Here is a 16914-nt window from a genome sequence, read left to right on the forward strand (position 1 = left end):
TAGAATGCAGGCATAATCAATTTACCACTTTATTCTACATACTAAAGTATAAAACAAGTCACGAAAAAAGGATAATAAGATGTTGGGCTTTTTCGAGGCACTGTAAACACAAATAAATCCTAAAACTGCACGTCCCATTTGTGCAATGCTTTTTGCAATCTTCTTAGTATTTCTTCCTCCAAAGCCCTCAGAAGCAGCCGAAGCGTGGCACACTGAACTACACAAAGTCCCCAAAATAATAAATAAAAATTATTAATTCAATGTTCTTGAAATGACAATGCCATGCAAGTGATTTGTGCATGCTGGGATTGACAAGCATGCAATATAATAGCCTCAGAGTAAAGAAGGAATCATTCTTGGTGGTGATAACAAAAAATATATTAAAACAACTTAAAAACTCAAATTGAAAAAAATAAACTTGGAGGTGTAAAATTCACTGCTTCTACACCACCCTAAATACCAGTAGGGAAAATGCTGGATTTTGGAGGCATTTGATTTAATATCCCCCTCCAACATAAGCAATAGTAGCGAAAGGATTTGACTTTGGCGGGGTGATATTTACTGTTTCTACTCTGACATAAGCAACCTTGAGGAAAGTGTTGGATTTTGGTGGGGTGAGAACTACTAATCTCGCTTCAGTGTAAGCAAGAGTAGGAAACATATTGAAGCTCATGTTTAATTTTCCATATACTTAATATAATATATGGTATATATACACATATATATATATCTATATATGTGCAAGATGCAAGGGCATGTACGATAGTTTTGCAACCACAATGCGTTCGCAAAACAATGGCAATTTACCAATTAATTCAAGTAGTTGGTAATCTAGACCATAGCTCTCAAGTTTCCCAGGGCCAGCTGCTTCAGTACAGGTATTCTTTTTGCACTATACAACTTGACACTGCATCTTTAACACAGAGGTGTGGCTGGGATGGTTCTCCAATGGGAGTGAAGATTACTACATTTAAAGTTCCCCAGGTGTAATTGAGCCCACAGTGAAACCGGCACTGTAGAAGGCTAATCGTTGAACGCATCTGCCAACAGCGTTTTACTACTCACTGAACTTGCTCTTTTAGAATTTATTAAAGACCACTTTGTAATGTACCTGTGCAGTGTTGGACCCATTTTCACCACGAGCGGAGTGTTGACTTGATGATTGGGGCATTCCTGCAGGCACTGGTCACCGGCACGCCCTCTCGTTCTGTAGCGACGAGTCAGCCAGCAGGAATGGATGGTGTAGGAAAGTACAAACGTGTTGGGCCCCAGGCGGACAGAGCACTTTGGCAAGAACATCATCGCATTGGGGAGAGAGTAGTAGTATTGTACTACTAGAGGTGACTTTACAAGTGGGTCGAATAACATCAACAACTGTATGCCTGCTGCTGAGGAGGTTGTGCAGTCCGCAGGCTAACGTTGATTGGGGCACCACTGTGTGCATGGATGCCGCATTACTTAATGGGCTTTTCGCAGCGGACTTAACAAAAGCGTTGCTGTATGGCAGGGTGAGAGATGAATGGTTCAGCCTGTGGAGGGGCACTGCATCTTTAACACAGAGGTGTGGCTGGGACGGTGCTCCAATGGGAGCAAAGACTACTACATTTAAAGTTCCCCAGGTGTAATTGACCCCATAATGAAATCGGCATTGAGGAAGGCTATTTGCTGAAACGCATCTGCCAACAGTGTTTCACAGCTCACCTAATTGAGCCTTTGGAATTTATTAAAGACCACCTGGTAACCTACCTGTGCAATGTCAGACTCATTCTTGCCAGGGGTGGAGTGTTGGTTCGATACATCTATAAATGTGCAAGACGCAAGGGTATGTACGATAGCTTTGCGAAATGCAGTCGCAAAACAATCGCAATTTACCACCTGATTCAAGTAGTTGGTTAACCAATTGCAAACGGGAAGGGGTCCGTAAGGAACCTCTTCCCCTTTGTGATTGGCAGCAAAACGTTTTTAAGACCAGGCAGTGGTCGAACAGACCACTGCCTCCTTTTAAAAAAATTTAATTAAACTCTTTCATTTTTGTTTTTGAAACGCATCCCGTTTTTCTTTAAGAACAATGGGCTGCGTTTAAAAAACAAAAAAGTACTTTCTTGAAAAAAAAACACAGACATGGGTGTCTGCTGTCCCCAGTGGGCCACCATCCCTGTGATATTGCCCATTCCCAATGGGTTGCAAATTGCACCCTGTCTCATGAAAAATGATGAAGCAGGTCAATTGTGACCCCATTAGGAATAAAAAAAGTGTCTGAAAAACATTAGTACATTTTCTTTTGCGACTCGAAAATTGTAAGTCACTAAAATTCACAAATTCCAAGTTGCAAAAGGAAATGGTAATACATGTGGCATTAGGTATCTTTCCTCTGCTGTTTATGTTCTTTTCACATTTCTCTATGGTTGTTTCTCATGACTTTTTCTCCATACAGCGTTATAATTGTTCCATGAATCTGTTCTTTTTTTCACATATCAGTACATGTTGGGTGTTATAATTTTGCTTTTCCCTTTCTCAGATCAGATTTCTTGTTTTTGGTGTCCATGAGTGGTCATTGCTAATTTGGTTCAAATCCTATTTGTAACGCCCGTTCATACCAGACAATCAAACAGTTTTCTTTTGACACCAGATTCACACTGTACTTGAACAACTCAAAATCTGGATTTGCATGCCAATGAATTGCGGAGATTTATAACTATGAAACCGAATTACAAAAGTGCCAGCGGTTTATAACATATGTAACCATCAAGGATTACTACTATTTTTCCATACCTACTGAGCGTGGGTTTCTAAGTTTCAGAAAACCTACTTGTGAAAGAAAATATTTCCTCACAATAACATTTTCCCTTATCTGATGCCCTTTAAGATGGGGGTATACTATATATTTTCTCACAATTCTTGCACCCTTTCCATTTAGTTCATTCATTTCTAAGTTTAACAGAGAAGATAAATATAGTAAAGTCACTGCAAAAACGTGTGAATTGTATTTCTCTGACCACCTTCCTTAAATGCCTCTAGTAAACCCTTTAGCAGAGTGTCATTTTTTTTTTAGTTCTGAGTGGGCACATTTCTAAACCCTTTGCTGAAATTCCTTTTACATTTCATCTTCCCATACAAAAGTCAGCGGTTCCCGCTTTTGTGAGTCCGTTTATACTTTTGCACGCACAATTTAGTGAAATCTCGTCATGTGTTTGATATATTTATGCTGCATGGGATTAAAATGGACCTCCATTTCTCTGTGTACTTCCCTTCGCGATTGACCTTGGAGCATCCAGGTAACTTCCCCATCCATCAGTTTCCTTCCCTTCGGAGAGAGGTCTAGGGATCACACACTCAGTTCTTCATGACCATGGACGATAATCTTGTTGATTATCATAATTTACAAATGTATTGAGGATGGTGCACCATGAACAAAATGTAAGTGACATTCACGTGGGCTAACTCTGGCTTTTGGTTTCGTGTTGTCGGTCACCTGTTTATTCTTCTATGTTGTACCTTGGAAATCAAAATATAGATTTCTGCCAATTTCACTTCGTTGCTGAAGTTTTTAAAACTACTGAATCTTCTGCCGGCCAACCCTATGCCATATGTGCTCAAGCTAAAGGAAGGAAAACATACCTTCCCCACATAATCCTATAATGTGCCCTGCTGGCTCCAGTGGGCCTGGTTGTTCTCACTTAAGATCCCCTGCGCTTAATTATTTCCGTGTGATTTTGTTTCTGCTTTTGAAACGTTGCGTTGGGAAGGGGTTGTTCCCTGATTTTTTTCGTCCTTCCCAGTTTGATGAATGGATTTACTTTCGCCCTGAGGCAATTGTTGGGAGAAAACGATCCTGTCCTGCTTTACTTCATTTGAAATTTATTGTAATTGGAAATAAATTGATTTCTCCTAATGCTCACACATTCCCTTCTGTGTATGGCATGTCTCCCCTGGTGTTTCCTGGTCAGACAATTTTCAGATTGCTGCTCATTCTTTCTTGCCCTCGTAAACCACAAGCTCACTTTTGCAGGAAAAAGAACATCCAGGTTCTAGTTAAGGAAAGAACAGTTGATTGCTCCTAATTTTCAGCCTCTGCCTTAAAATAGAAAAAAATCTGGAATCCTCGCTCAGAATGGGTTGATAGCCAAGTATTTCTTAAAATGATAGCATTGACATCCTGTTTTCATAAGCTATCTAAAATCCGGTGCTCAAATATAGCCTGGTTACGAAGCATTGCACAGTGCCTGAATTAGACTGCACGGTTACAGCAACAACATTTCACTGTCAGTGACAGTGATGGTGTCTCTTTAAACACGTCTTCAACCCCAACACAAAACGCAATGTTTAATGCTTTGCCCCAACAATTTAGATCTCACCACAGTTGTGCCCCCATTGCACACATAAGGCATCTTTGAGGTCAACCGGTACAAAACCAGCTGACACTATGATATTCAGGGCTCCAGTGGGTTTCCTGTAGGGATAAAGGAATGCCCACTTTCTGCTGACCTTGTCAAGTAACACATGAAAAACAAACTTTTTCTTCAACGTCGACTGCTTTCTTTTCACGGATTTTGCTTGAAAGCCAGAATACCAACCTCAAGCAATGTATTTGTTGAATCATAGGAATTTTCTTTATTTTGAATGATTTTTTACTGAGTTATAGGTCAGCCTGTATTAAAGCTATTGCTGAAATGACACATTTATAGATAAAGGAACTGAATTACATTTCCAGTTTTAAGAGTAAAGTGCATCTCCTTTAAATACTGCGATAATACAGCACCACGTTAAATGTACACCAAAGGAAACGAGAATATAATATAAACATCATGCCATTCAATAATCAAGGTGCTAATGGCAGTCCACTGGGACTGACGTTTACACTGACAAAGGTGGAATAATAAAACCCTGTTCCATGACACTTTCCAAACTCCTACTCTGTTCACACCATATTCACATTAAGGACCCATGCATCCCTAGATAAATGGTAATGCCCAAGGTTCTGAACTTTAGCCCAGATAAGCCTGAAGTATATGCGATTAAAATTCTAACATTAAATATTAATTGTAACAGTAAATTACAAGTGTTTTGTATTGAACAATGTTTATCAATTTTTGTTGCTGTTGAAGCTGCAGTTGCAGTTGGTGGCCTTACATGAGAGCCAAGATCATATTGAATAAACGTATGTCCGCCAAGTGACAGGTTGCCAGCATGTTGGTGTGTTGATCTCTGGTAGTGTTGCAAGTAGTTCTAAGGCAAAGGGTTCCGAAAGGGGAATTATTGTGACCTTAAACCAAAACTGGCCATATGCAAGGATGGTAGTGGTTGAGAATGGGAATGCATGTGTGCTGTCACCTGGCCCTTTATGTCAGCTTTCTGGGACTGCCCTGTACGAAGGTCCCATCAAGGTTCTTTGAGTGGGGTATTTGACTTTGCAGATATCCTCTAAACTAAAGATAACATCCATGGGTCATGCTAGTGAGTGAGAATACTCTACAGCCTTCGGTGTGTAAGTCTTTGAGTGCTTGAAGAATGTATTCTGTTATTCCTTGTTTGATCAGTAACAATTGTAGAAAAGAACTTACCTAAATTGGTGTATGTAGTGGTTTGTCAAGATGTGAGGTGTAGTATTTTGACAGTGAGGGTGTTGTGTGATGAAAATATGTGGTGTACTGTTGAATATTTTAATATTGCTGTGGTGAGCTATGCAATAATGGTGTTTTTTTAATGTTTAGTTTGCAAATGACAGTTTTCAATGCCCCCCTCATATGGGTGAACTATATCAGGAGTCCAATTTACAGTTATGATAAGAAGTAGTGTGGTATTGTAGTGGACGGTTTGAGTGTTGTGGTTCGCAGGTAAAGTGTGGTATGTAGTTGTATGAGATAATATAAACTGTCAATTGATGTTTGAGGTATAATTTCCTGAGGTTTATTGTGAAGCATGTTGGTGTGTTGAGGAGATTTGTGTGCGGTGGTATGATGTAGCAGTGGATGATGAGGTGTGGTGTGGTAGGGTAGTTCTGAAATGTGTACTGCAGGATCATACAAATGTAAATTGCTATGACCAGAATGGTGGCCTTGTGTCATATGGTATGCAGGTATGATGGTGTGCGGTGCAACATGAGGTAGAGTAAGAAAGTGGGAAGAAACAGGGGAATGTGTGGGGCATTGTTGTCACAAAATGGTGTAATGAGGTGTTATTTGAATTGATGTTGTGAGATGAAGTGTCTTGTGTCTGTATGCATTGTATGCCTCTATAGTGTGTCTATAGTATATATTAATATGATGTGATGTATATGGGCTGGATTCTTTAGAGAAGAGTGGACTGCGAAGAGAGAGAGAAACAGGAGGGTGTGGAAAGGCACAGTGTGCAAAAAGAAAAATAACGAAGAAGCGTAGTAGAGAACAAATGAAAATGGAGGAGGAGAGCTAGTGTCGAGTGGTGATAACTGATGTAGAGGGGTAACATAAAGAGAGAAGAGAAAGAAATGGTTGCAGAGAGTGGAGGGTGAGATAGGAGATTGGTAACTAGGCCTGGGTCAAATTAAATGACTAGTATCACTAAGAGAGAAAAAAAGAGGCTGAGATCGACCCTGCATCAGCGTCTAATAATACGTCAAAATACAAATTGATGCTGTGGTCTGCTGTATAGGCACATCTATGATTCATGCCCTCCAAAGATTTGGGTTTAGCTACACTACTTCCTCACTCCAAAGCTGGGCAATTCCAAGAATTGGAAGAGGTGGGCTCTTTCACGTATTGTGACATGCCTCATCATAGCCAACCCTATTCCACCCTGGTAAGATGGTGCTACCAGGGCGTACTCAACCTCATGTGGGCCAATCATGAGGGAGTTCTTAGAAACTACTAGTCTGGATAAATGTCTGAGATCCAGGTATCTAAAAAGAAGTACGTAGGGTAAACCAAAAGGAATCCTGTATTAGATGGCACCTCTGGTACGTATAAAAATACTTTGAAAAGTATGTTCAAGGGGCGTTATTAGGTTCCCCTGTGGTGACAACATGTTTCTGCCATTAGGGTTGAGGGGGAAAACGAGCTCAGGTCATCAGACGTAGGAATTAGTACTGCCTTCACGCAGTTCTTTGCGGAAATATACAGGGAAGACATCACAGATGACCAACAGGCAAGGAATACATGGCTAGATCAGATATCTCTTCTACACCTCTCGCAAACACAAAGCGAGGCAATAGAAATGGACATCTCAGAGGTAGAAGTCAGAAAGGCCGTTTCTGCATTAAAACACGGTAAAGCTACAGGCCCCGATGGACTCCCTGGAGAACTGTATAGAGCCCTGGCCGATACAATCGTCCCTTCCTTAACTGCCCTCTTCAACGGTATCCTGAAGGACAGCAATGACCCCCCTCGATCATGGAGCGAGGCTACTATAGTCTTGATTCCAAAACCTGGAAAAGATCCAACACTATGTGGGTCTTACCGTCCTATATCATTATTGAATAATGATTACAAGATATTCACCTCCATCTTGGCAGCTAGATTGGGCTCAGTAGCGGGGGAAATAATCCATCAAGACCAGAAGGGATTTATTAAAGGGCGTCAGCTTTCCGATTTAACATACGACCTAGTGGGTGCAATTGACATCGCCTCAGCTTTTTCTACCTCGCTGGCAACCCTCACTTTGGACGCGGCTAAAGCCTTCGACAGGGTAAACTGGTCTTACTTAAATGACGTTTTAAGGAAGGTCAACTTGGGGGAGAAATTCTGTCGAACAATAAAGCTCCTATATAAATCACCAACTGCACGGCTCTTAATAAATGGCACACTGTCTGAATCACTTGGGATCTTTAGAGGTACCAGACAGGGCTGCCCGCTTTCCCCCCTCCTCTTTAACCTATATATAGAACCGTTTGCGGAAGTTCTTAGACGAGAAGATTCTATTCCATCTTTTAGGTTCGGGGAGTGGGAAAAGCGGGTAGCTCTGTATGCAGATGACATTTTGATCTTTACCTCAGACCCGGAGATCGCACTTCCCGTAGTGATTAGGAGAGCTGAAGAGTTTGGCCGTATCTCGGGCTATGAGAAAAACCCAACCAAAACCGACATTATGGCATGGAATATCCCTGACCTACGGTTAAATATATCTAACTCAATGAGATATTTGGGAATCCGGATAGTGCAAGATATCGCCCAAATTGCCCAAGTTAATCTTGTGAGAATTCTCAATGAAATCAAAAAATCACTAAAATCTTGGTCTAATCTTCCACTGACTATCCTAGGCAGAGTAAGCCTGATAAAGATGTCAATCCTTCCCAAGTTTACCTTCCTATTTAACACGATCCCTCTCACATTTGATAAAACAGCATTACAGAAATGCCAGAGAGAGCTTAACTCTTTCGTGTGGGGATACAAGTCAGCAAGAATATCATGGAAAAAGCTGAGGAGGAGGAGGGAAAAGGGGGGTCTATCTCTGCCTGATCTGCAATACTATGCGTGGGCATTCCAACTATCCCATTCGAGAATGCTCTTAAAAGTGCCATCCAATACACCAATAGGCCTTATGTTTAAGGCAATGCTGATCGGTGCTGGATTACCAACTAACGGCTATATGTTCAAGTTTGGAGAACAGAAATACTTTAAGAAAGTTAAATTAAAAATCCTTATGTCCCAAGCGAAGATATGGTCACATATAAGGAGGAACCTGGGTTTGTCATACTACTCCAACCTCGCACCCATCTGGGAATCTCCAGGGCTGCCTTCTTGCTGGGACGACAGGCTTTCTATTCCGTTGAGAGCAGGAGGGATACTAACATGGGGAGAAATGTTGACAGGAGAATCACTGAGGCCCTGGGAGGAGTTGCGGGAGCAGCGGGGGATAGAGCTCTCGAGGTTTAAGTTTTTACAACTAGATAGTTGGGTTAAGGCAGCAAACAGGTCTGGGGTAACACTAGGGAAGCATAGTATCACTGAAGAGAAATTGGTAACGAAACCAGCAGGGGGCAAAGAGGTCTCGCAGTGGTACTGGTGCCTGCTGGAAGAGATAGACGGAGATTTCACCCTCCCGGAACAACTATGGGGCTCAGATCTGGGGGCTCAGAGCATCGAAACCTGGCAGAATTCCTGCACCTTATTATATAAATGCGTCAAACCTGCATGGCTAAGGCGTAATCACTTCTTCACAATGCATCGAGCATATCTTACACCGTTAAAACTATCCAAATTTATCCCAGGCAAAAAATGTAACAAATGTGGTCTTTCCGCAACCTCAGATATTCACATGTTCAAGGAATGCCCCTACATATCACAGTTTTGGAATGAAGTTAAAGTAACTCTGGACTCCATCCTTAACACTTCGATCTCTATCTCACTTTCCTTGATTATATTTGGATGGGACAACAATATAAAGGGCCACGCAAGGTCATTTCTGTTCTATGCCATACTGCTTGCAAGAAGAGAGATATGCAAGGTCTGGACTGAAAATCTAGCACCAACACATGCAAACTGGCTGTCGTCTCTCTACGCAACCTCTAAAACAGATTTGAGGAGATCAGGTGGCGAAAGTAGTCGTATGTTTTGGAACGTTTTGGTCCGCTGGAGACAGTAACCGGGGTTTTTTTTCCTCCCCGGTCCTATGATTATGCCATGAAACTCCAGAACTAGGCCCCTCCAGTTGGCTCCGAACGGCTAGTTCAATTGATTAAAACGTCAAGGTTGGAGTCTTTTCCCACGATACTCTTCAGGCCATCTCTTGCCGGTTTCCATCAATTGTAGTATTGGGTGCAGAGGAAACCCTGCACCTTGATTGTGTGGATGGCAGTTGGAGGCTAAATAAGAGTGGGTCAGGCAAATGAGGATACAAAAAAAAAAAAAAAAAACATGTTTCTGCCATCTAGCATAACTAGATCTCGGGCATTCATCAGCGCTTATCTTGAAATCACTATAGTAATCTATGTGATAAATCATAGAAAAGGACCTATCTCTTTTTTTGAGGTAGCAGGGTGTACACAGCAATTGAGTATGGTTTTACCTACACGTGTGTTACTTCACTCAAACAAACATGTAGTGTGTATTTGTGTGTAGTGTATCATGTGACTCATTTGTGTTTTAAATGTGTTTTTAGAGTTTTCTGCAAGATATCTATGAGGTTTATGTAATCTTAACTGATTGTCTTCCCTAACACTATTATCTCTCTCCTTTCTTATATCAGGTAAAATTACCTTTGTTCTCACAACAATGAGCTGTAGGCCATTTCCCTGGGAAGAGATCTTTTCTTATAGTTTAACAGTTCCTGAAATCTACACAGTGAGTGGGTCTTAAACATTGGGAACAGCTATAATAGAAGATAAGTATTGTAAATGTGATGCGTGCAGCCAAGGGAAGATAAGTATCTGTAAACAGTAAATGCTGTGTGACCTTAATGTAAGAAAAAAGGTTCCATCCACTAAAGAGAGGATGTGGCCTTACGGGTAGAGCGATCGACCTCGACACTGAGGAAACGGCTTCAAGTCTCAGTAGGGACTCTCAACATCCTGTGATTCTGGGCAAATCACTTAATCACCCTGTGACTAACAAAAAATGAATGTGTAACCCAACTGGTTCTCGTGTAAAGCACTCTGATACCTTCGGGTGAAGTTCACGCTATATAAAACTCCAGGAAAAAAAGGACATTGGGATGAGTACTTTGGCCTTGGGAACTGATAAGAGAAACCCCTTTTAAGATATGTAAAAAACAATAGATTTCACTATGGAAACGAAACCTAGAAAGTGAACATATAAGGACTGATCGCCCTCGGTGCAGCAGTCCATAGCAATAAAAAGATGACTTGCACACAGCTTTGATCTGTCTGTGACAAGAAGCTGAAAATGAATTGTGTATTTACTCAAGACATATTCCCATTTTTTTTTAGCCTAAGGCGTATGAACAGGACAAAGTCCAGCTGATGGCATCAAAACTTCCCCGACCGACATATATAGACCATCTTTACCTGCTATCCTCTGTCCCTGGAATTGGGCAGCCGGAGCCCCCAATTCTCTGCTACTGCTGTCTGAGGATTGCTTGTGGTTTGCTGGAGGATCAGATTACAGAGTACTCGAAACGAACCCCAGGATATAAACCTCCACTATCTTGTCAGACCTCACCCTTCCACAACCCTGTGTTATCCCACCCTCCACTTCAGCCACCCATGTCCTCCTAAAACTACTCACAGAGGCTATCAAGATGGAAAAAGCTGGAGTCAATTCATTTAAGATTGTATACCCTTCTAATCTTGCCAAAACATCAGCAAAAAGACTTAGACATAACACTGTGAAATGCTTACTGGACATCCTCTTTGCCAATCAATATCACAGTGGCCAATATGGAAGCTTAAAACAGACCTCATCTTCTCTACCTGTAACACTACGCCCTGGTCCAACATCTTCCACAGCAAACACAATGTTACATCTTCTACTAACATTCCTCATGCCTGCAAGCTTCAAATTTGTACCGCATCCCTACTCAATGGAACTATCACTATCTCCATCTAGAATAATGGTAAGATACTGATTCAGTCAGCAGATTTATAATTTTCGTTATTTGAGCACTTATGCTCAGTTCTGCTCAAAGGCATATCACAAGCTTCCTCAGACTCTCCCCCCAACACATTACCTGACCCCACATGTTTAACTCAACCCCCACTTTAACACCCTCTTATCCCCACTAATCTGCATCCCAAGCATAACTTCTTGCTCCCTCTATATCCTCAATTCCCCTACTCCCTCTTTTCCCCCAATAATTTACTCCCACTCATCTCCTCATCATGATCAGTAACCCCCCTAACCGGACCCCGCTGGCACATCCTCATGCCAAATAACAAACAGACAAACCCATCTTATCATGCTATTCCTCCACAGACTTTCTCACATATACATGGAACTTCCCCCTCCACAATGACAACCCCCCAACGATACCTCTCACACTACAAACACATACACACATCACTGACCCACTGTGGGTTAGTCATTTCTTCCACTTCAACATCATCAATCCCCTCCTCCACCCAACCAACAATATATCTGATCTTTCACATTACATACACCTCCTAGGATGACTCTTACTCACACCACCCAACTTCCTTCCCCCCTCGTTCCATTACATAAGGACTCTCCTCCCAAACGGAACCACACATTTACAATCATACTCCTGCATCTCCACACTGATACTCACTCACCTGAATGATCAACCTCATCTACAACTACCTGGTCCTGGCTATGCACACAGCTCCTTCACTCACTCTGACTACAATGCTCTTTCTATCACTCTTTTTACTCCTTCTCCTCACTTGACATCGGCACACAGCAACTGTCATCCATCCCCACTTCACTTAACTACCACTACTAAGACCACATTTCACAACCCCACTAAGCCACATGACCCACATCACCTCACAATGTTCCCTTACACTGCACCTTGAACTCCTCTCAGCCTCAGTCAGTCACACAATGCAGTCACCTCCCACAGACTAAAACATCACACAACACTTTCTCCCGCACACGCTTCAAACTCTACTCCCCTGTGTCCTCACTTCCATAACACACCCTATAGAACACAAACTAGATCTCCTCAACTCAAAACTTTCCCAGCTCGATAAGATTATATGCCAGCTAAACTCCAGACTATCTTCTTTCTTAGACTCTCTTCCCCCAGCTGAAGACACGTTATCCCTGGTGCTCAATATCTAGGAGTAGTCATTTACCTCACCCCGCAAGATTCACACCCATTCTCTCCCAAGCTTACATTGTCGACCTGCATGCAAGTTACAGTACCCCGTTACCCTGAACCTTCTCTACTTCTGTTACTCTTACTACCACCTCCAGCCTAGACAACTCCAACCACCACAGAATGCCGACTATCTCTTCAACTCACTCCAGCCACCACCCTAAGCAGAAACCTGAGAACAGGAACATTATTCCTATCATAACTGTAACCTTTCACGAAATCAATTTCCTCAGCTTTACTCTGCATGTTTCACAATTGTAGATCTGCCTTGAAGCTCAAACTGAACATTTCTGACACCATCGTTCACTACAACCTTGATCTTATAAATCTTATAGAGGCCTGATTCAATTACACAACCCACAACACTTTTGATCTTCTATTACCTCCATATTACTTCATCATCATAAAAAGACCGGGTAGGCAGAGTCGAGGGAGATAATGCAGCCATTATAGTGACTTAATTCAATGGAAGTAGGTTTTTATTGGCTCTTTCTTCACATTGCAATGCCTCACTTTGTACCTACAGGCTCAACACAATTTTTCTTTCAGAATAAATGTAATCTACCACCCACCAGGTAACACATCCTTTGTTGAAGAATGCATGCACGTCATAATTGACTAAACAACTCAAAGTTACAAAATAATCTTTCTGGGAGACTTCAATCGTCACTGGGGCACCACAGAAGTCTCTGCAGTGTACCGGTTTACTTCCACCCTCTTCCGCAGCAATCTGATACAACACAACCTAAAAGCAACACACACAAAAGGCTTGATACTAGACCTAATAATCTCCAAAGACATGCTCTTGGTAAACGATCTCATCTCGGTAGACTGGTCTGATCATTCCCATGCGACTCTCTCATGATAATAGGACAACCGAAAAGAGCAACTACCTGGTTTCGAGAAACCAGGAACATAGACATCCGTATACTTAGCAACACTGCTCATAAGGTACTTCCCCCATCTGCCCCATCACAGATATGAATGACTTGACCTCCCACAGCTTTCACTGTCTTTCTGATCTGCTTGATGATGTAACTCCACTAGAAAGCAAAAAGAAATAGCCTAAACCATCAACACAATGGTTCAACAAGGCCATATACGAGCAAAGGAAAACCTTTAAAATCTAGAGAAGAAATGGAGACAGTCCCTTCCACCACTAGCCTCACTTGGGTAGAAATCCAACTACTTTAGATCCCTTCTAGACTTAGCCGAGAACTAACGAAGCAACTCTTTGATCTGGTCAAAACCACTAACAGCCCCTACATGTCCACATCCATCAAATTTGATAACCCACCATCAAAAGCAGAGGAGTTTCTAAACTTTTTCATCTCCAAAGTTCATCTGCTTCTATGTCATGATGTTCATCCTACCCCTTACCTGGTGTGCAAATCAAAGGACACTCGGCAACTATTTAATATCATTACAGAGGAAGACTTCTCAAAGCTATCATGAAAACCAAACCCTTGAAACACTTTGCAGACCCGATCCCAGGTGACATTGCTAAAGACCTTTATACTCACATGCTTCCTTACTGGACAAAACTGGTGAATCTCTCTCTCAACCTAGGAACATTTCCTGACTGCCTCAAAACTAGACAAGTCACCACTCTCCTAAACACACCTCTGTAGATACTAATGACTTCAACATCTATTGCCTGATCTCCAGCCTGTCATTCCTCCCAAAAATCAATGAAAGATGTGTCGCAGAAGAAATCACCAAACACATCAAAAAGTACAGCCTCATAGACTAATACCAATCTATTTTCCACCAGAACTACATCACAGAAACCAAACTACTACGGGTCACTGTATCCCAGGACCTATCTGCTATTGGACCCAAAACTGAGTCCTAAGGATAGTATTTTGGCACTTGAAGTGGAGTGACTTATTTATGAAGGTGTTGTAGGGTTAGAAATTCATATTTCAGTATAATAATAATATCACGTTATAAATTAGTGATCAACCAGCAGATTCTTTTTATTCATAGAAAGGTACTTTATTCTACCATCAATGTGATACTATGTATAAACAAGCATTTGCAATGCAATAGGTCTTGCAGCATTAAAGTTTGAGCTATTGGCATTGTATATAACAATGTGTTGCATAAATTTGTTATGAAAGTCTGTATTGCTTTAGGACGATTTTTTGGTAGCTGTTAGTTGTTGCTGAAGGTGGTGGAAGAAAGAGGCATGCGGTAAAATCAATATTCCTCAATCTCGGTATTCCGGAACACAGCATTTGGCGGTAGCAGTGAGTTCCTAAGAAAACCTTTGTCTACTGAAGCATGGTACACTGGTTTTAAATGCACACTACCATTAGAAACCCAAGTTCTATCACAGAGTGTGTCGGACTCGCCACTTCAAACATGTGGTACAAAAAGCGACAGAAAAACAGAAAGCCTGTTCGATCCAGCCGCAAAGGGCCACGTGCACGTTCCATAATGTAATCAGGCCTCACCCCAGATGGGGATTTGCAGCCCATGATCTGACACCTATTGATCACCTGTTAGCACCTGCCGGGCCTCTCAGCCTGACCCTGAGGGGCAGGAGAGAGATCCAATCAGCGTCCACTAATGGGATTGCTGTCTGGTACATTAGAGGCTGTTGGAGTCTTTCTCCTCACAGCCCTGTCAACGCGTATTTGCTCATAACCCCATTATTTGTTAGCGCCCATAGAAGGCACTTACATCCTACATCCTTTGTTTGCTTGGCACGTTAAAAGGTGGAGTAGCGCCTTTCTCTATAAATCTAATGCACTCATTTATCGGCATCGTTACCTCTGCGTTGAACCCACCAAGCTCTCGCGTAGCCTTCATGGGGGCCCTCATAGCAATATTCCAGTGTACCATCAGGGTCAAGGGTCCCTTTATATATTTTGTTTGGCACTGTTAATCTCGGTATGTTTTGTGGTTCTTCGTGCTGATATCTATTCGTATTTTGTTTTCATTTTTTTTTAATTGTTAGGGGCCTTTCTCTGTCATTGTCTAGACTTCTTTCTGACAGAATATAGGCAGAGTTTTCTCGACTTGTCTGAACAGGAATGATTTAGGCATGCATGAAGGAGAGTGAAGTGAGACTGACTCCGGGTGCTGATCAGATGCATGCCAGGGTTTTAAAGGTAATGCTTGCAAACTGTAAGCTCGGTGCTGCTGGTTTAAAAGCCAGGACTCAGGGGTGGCGATGCTCAGGTCACAAGGCCAGTTGTTGGACATGCTTGGAATTGGCCTTGGTGGATGCACAGTTGTTCTGCTGCTTTGTTTTGTCACTGCTGGCCTTCCGTTCGCGTGCGGTTCATCACTGCATTGCACAAACACATCCTTTATCTGTACACGGAAGCCGAGGTCCCTTGTAATATCCTTATTATGTACAGTATGGGATCCCTCTCACATAGATGGACAGAGGCGGCACTGTGTGCAGAACCCTGGCACTTTTGTCCTGCCACATCTCCAAGGAATACGCTCCCAAGAGAAACGGATCCAGTTCAGTTGTGAGGCATAGTTACAATGGGTGCAGCAGGTGCTGTAACACCAGGGCCACCGAACCCTGAAAATGCAGTGTTTTATTAATCCATCGTCAGCCAAACGGGTGGTGACACCCTTGCTACCTACTGAAGGGTCCCACTGCAGAAACCAAACAACTTGGGGGCGACGAAGGAAGCAGATTGTTACCTCCAGCGCTCATGTTTTGTGTGATAAGGAAACATCCGAATCGAGTGCGCCCCTCCCCCCTTTGCATTACTTTGCGTGTGAAACGAATGGTGTCCCAGAGTGGATTTTACGAGCCAGCAGTCCACCCTCTGAGTGCTGTAGCGTGGGGTTGCTGCTGGGGTCAGAGCTAAGAGCCTCGAAGCCCGGATTAGCGCCGCTGAGCTGTGAAGTCTTCTCAGACTAAACCGCAGGGATGAGCCGGGGTTTAAAGCTGCGTCTGTACTGTTCCCCCTCCGCGCGCACTGGACAATGAGTGAAAACGAAACCGGTCGTGGGGCGGGACTTCCGTCTTGGGAAACCTGCGCCCACGGAGTGCCTGGCCAGGAGAGGAGCAGTGGAGACGCGGGGCTCCCATGCCCGAGGGAGAGCCCCGCGTAGCGGCTGTAGTCCGGAGTGGCGGTAAGTAGGCCTTAGTTGTAGGAGGGGGTCTTGATGCACTCGTGTGTATGTGTGCGACGGCAGGGGGGGCTCGGTGCACTGGTGTGTGTGTGTGTA

Source organism: Lissotriton vulgaris, chromosome 4_1 (assembly GCF_964263255.1).
Source record: "Lissotriton vulgaris chromosome 4_1, aLisVul1.2, whole genome shotgun sequence".
NCBI classification, from domain to species: Eukaryota; Metazoa; Chordata; class Amphibia; order Caudata; family Salamandridae; genus Lissotriton; species Lissotriton vulgaris.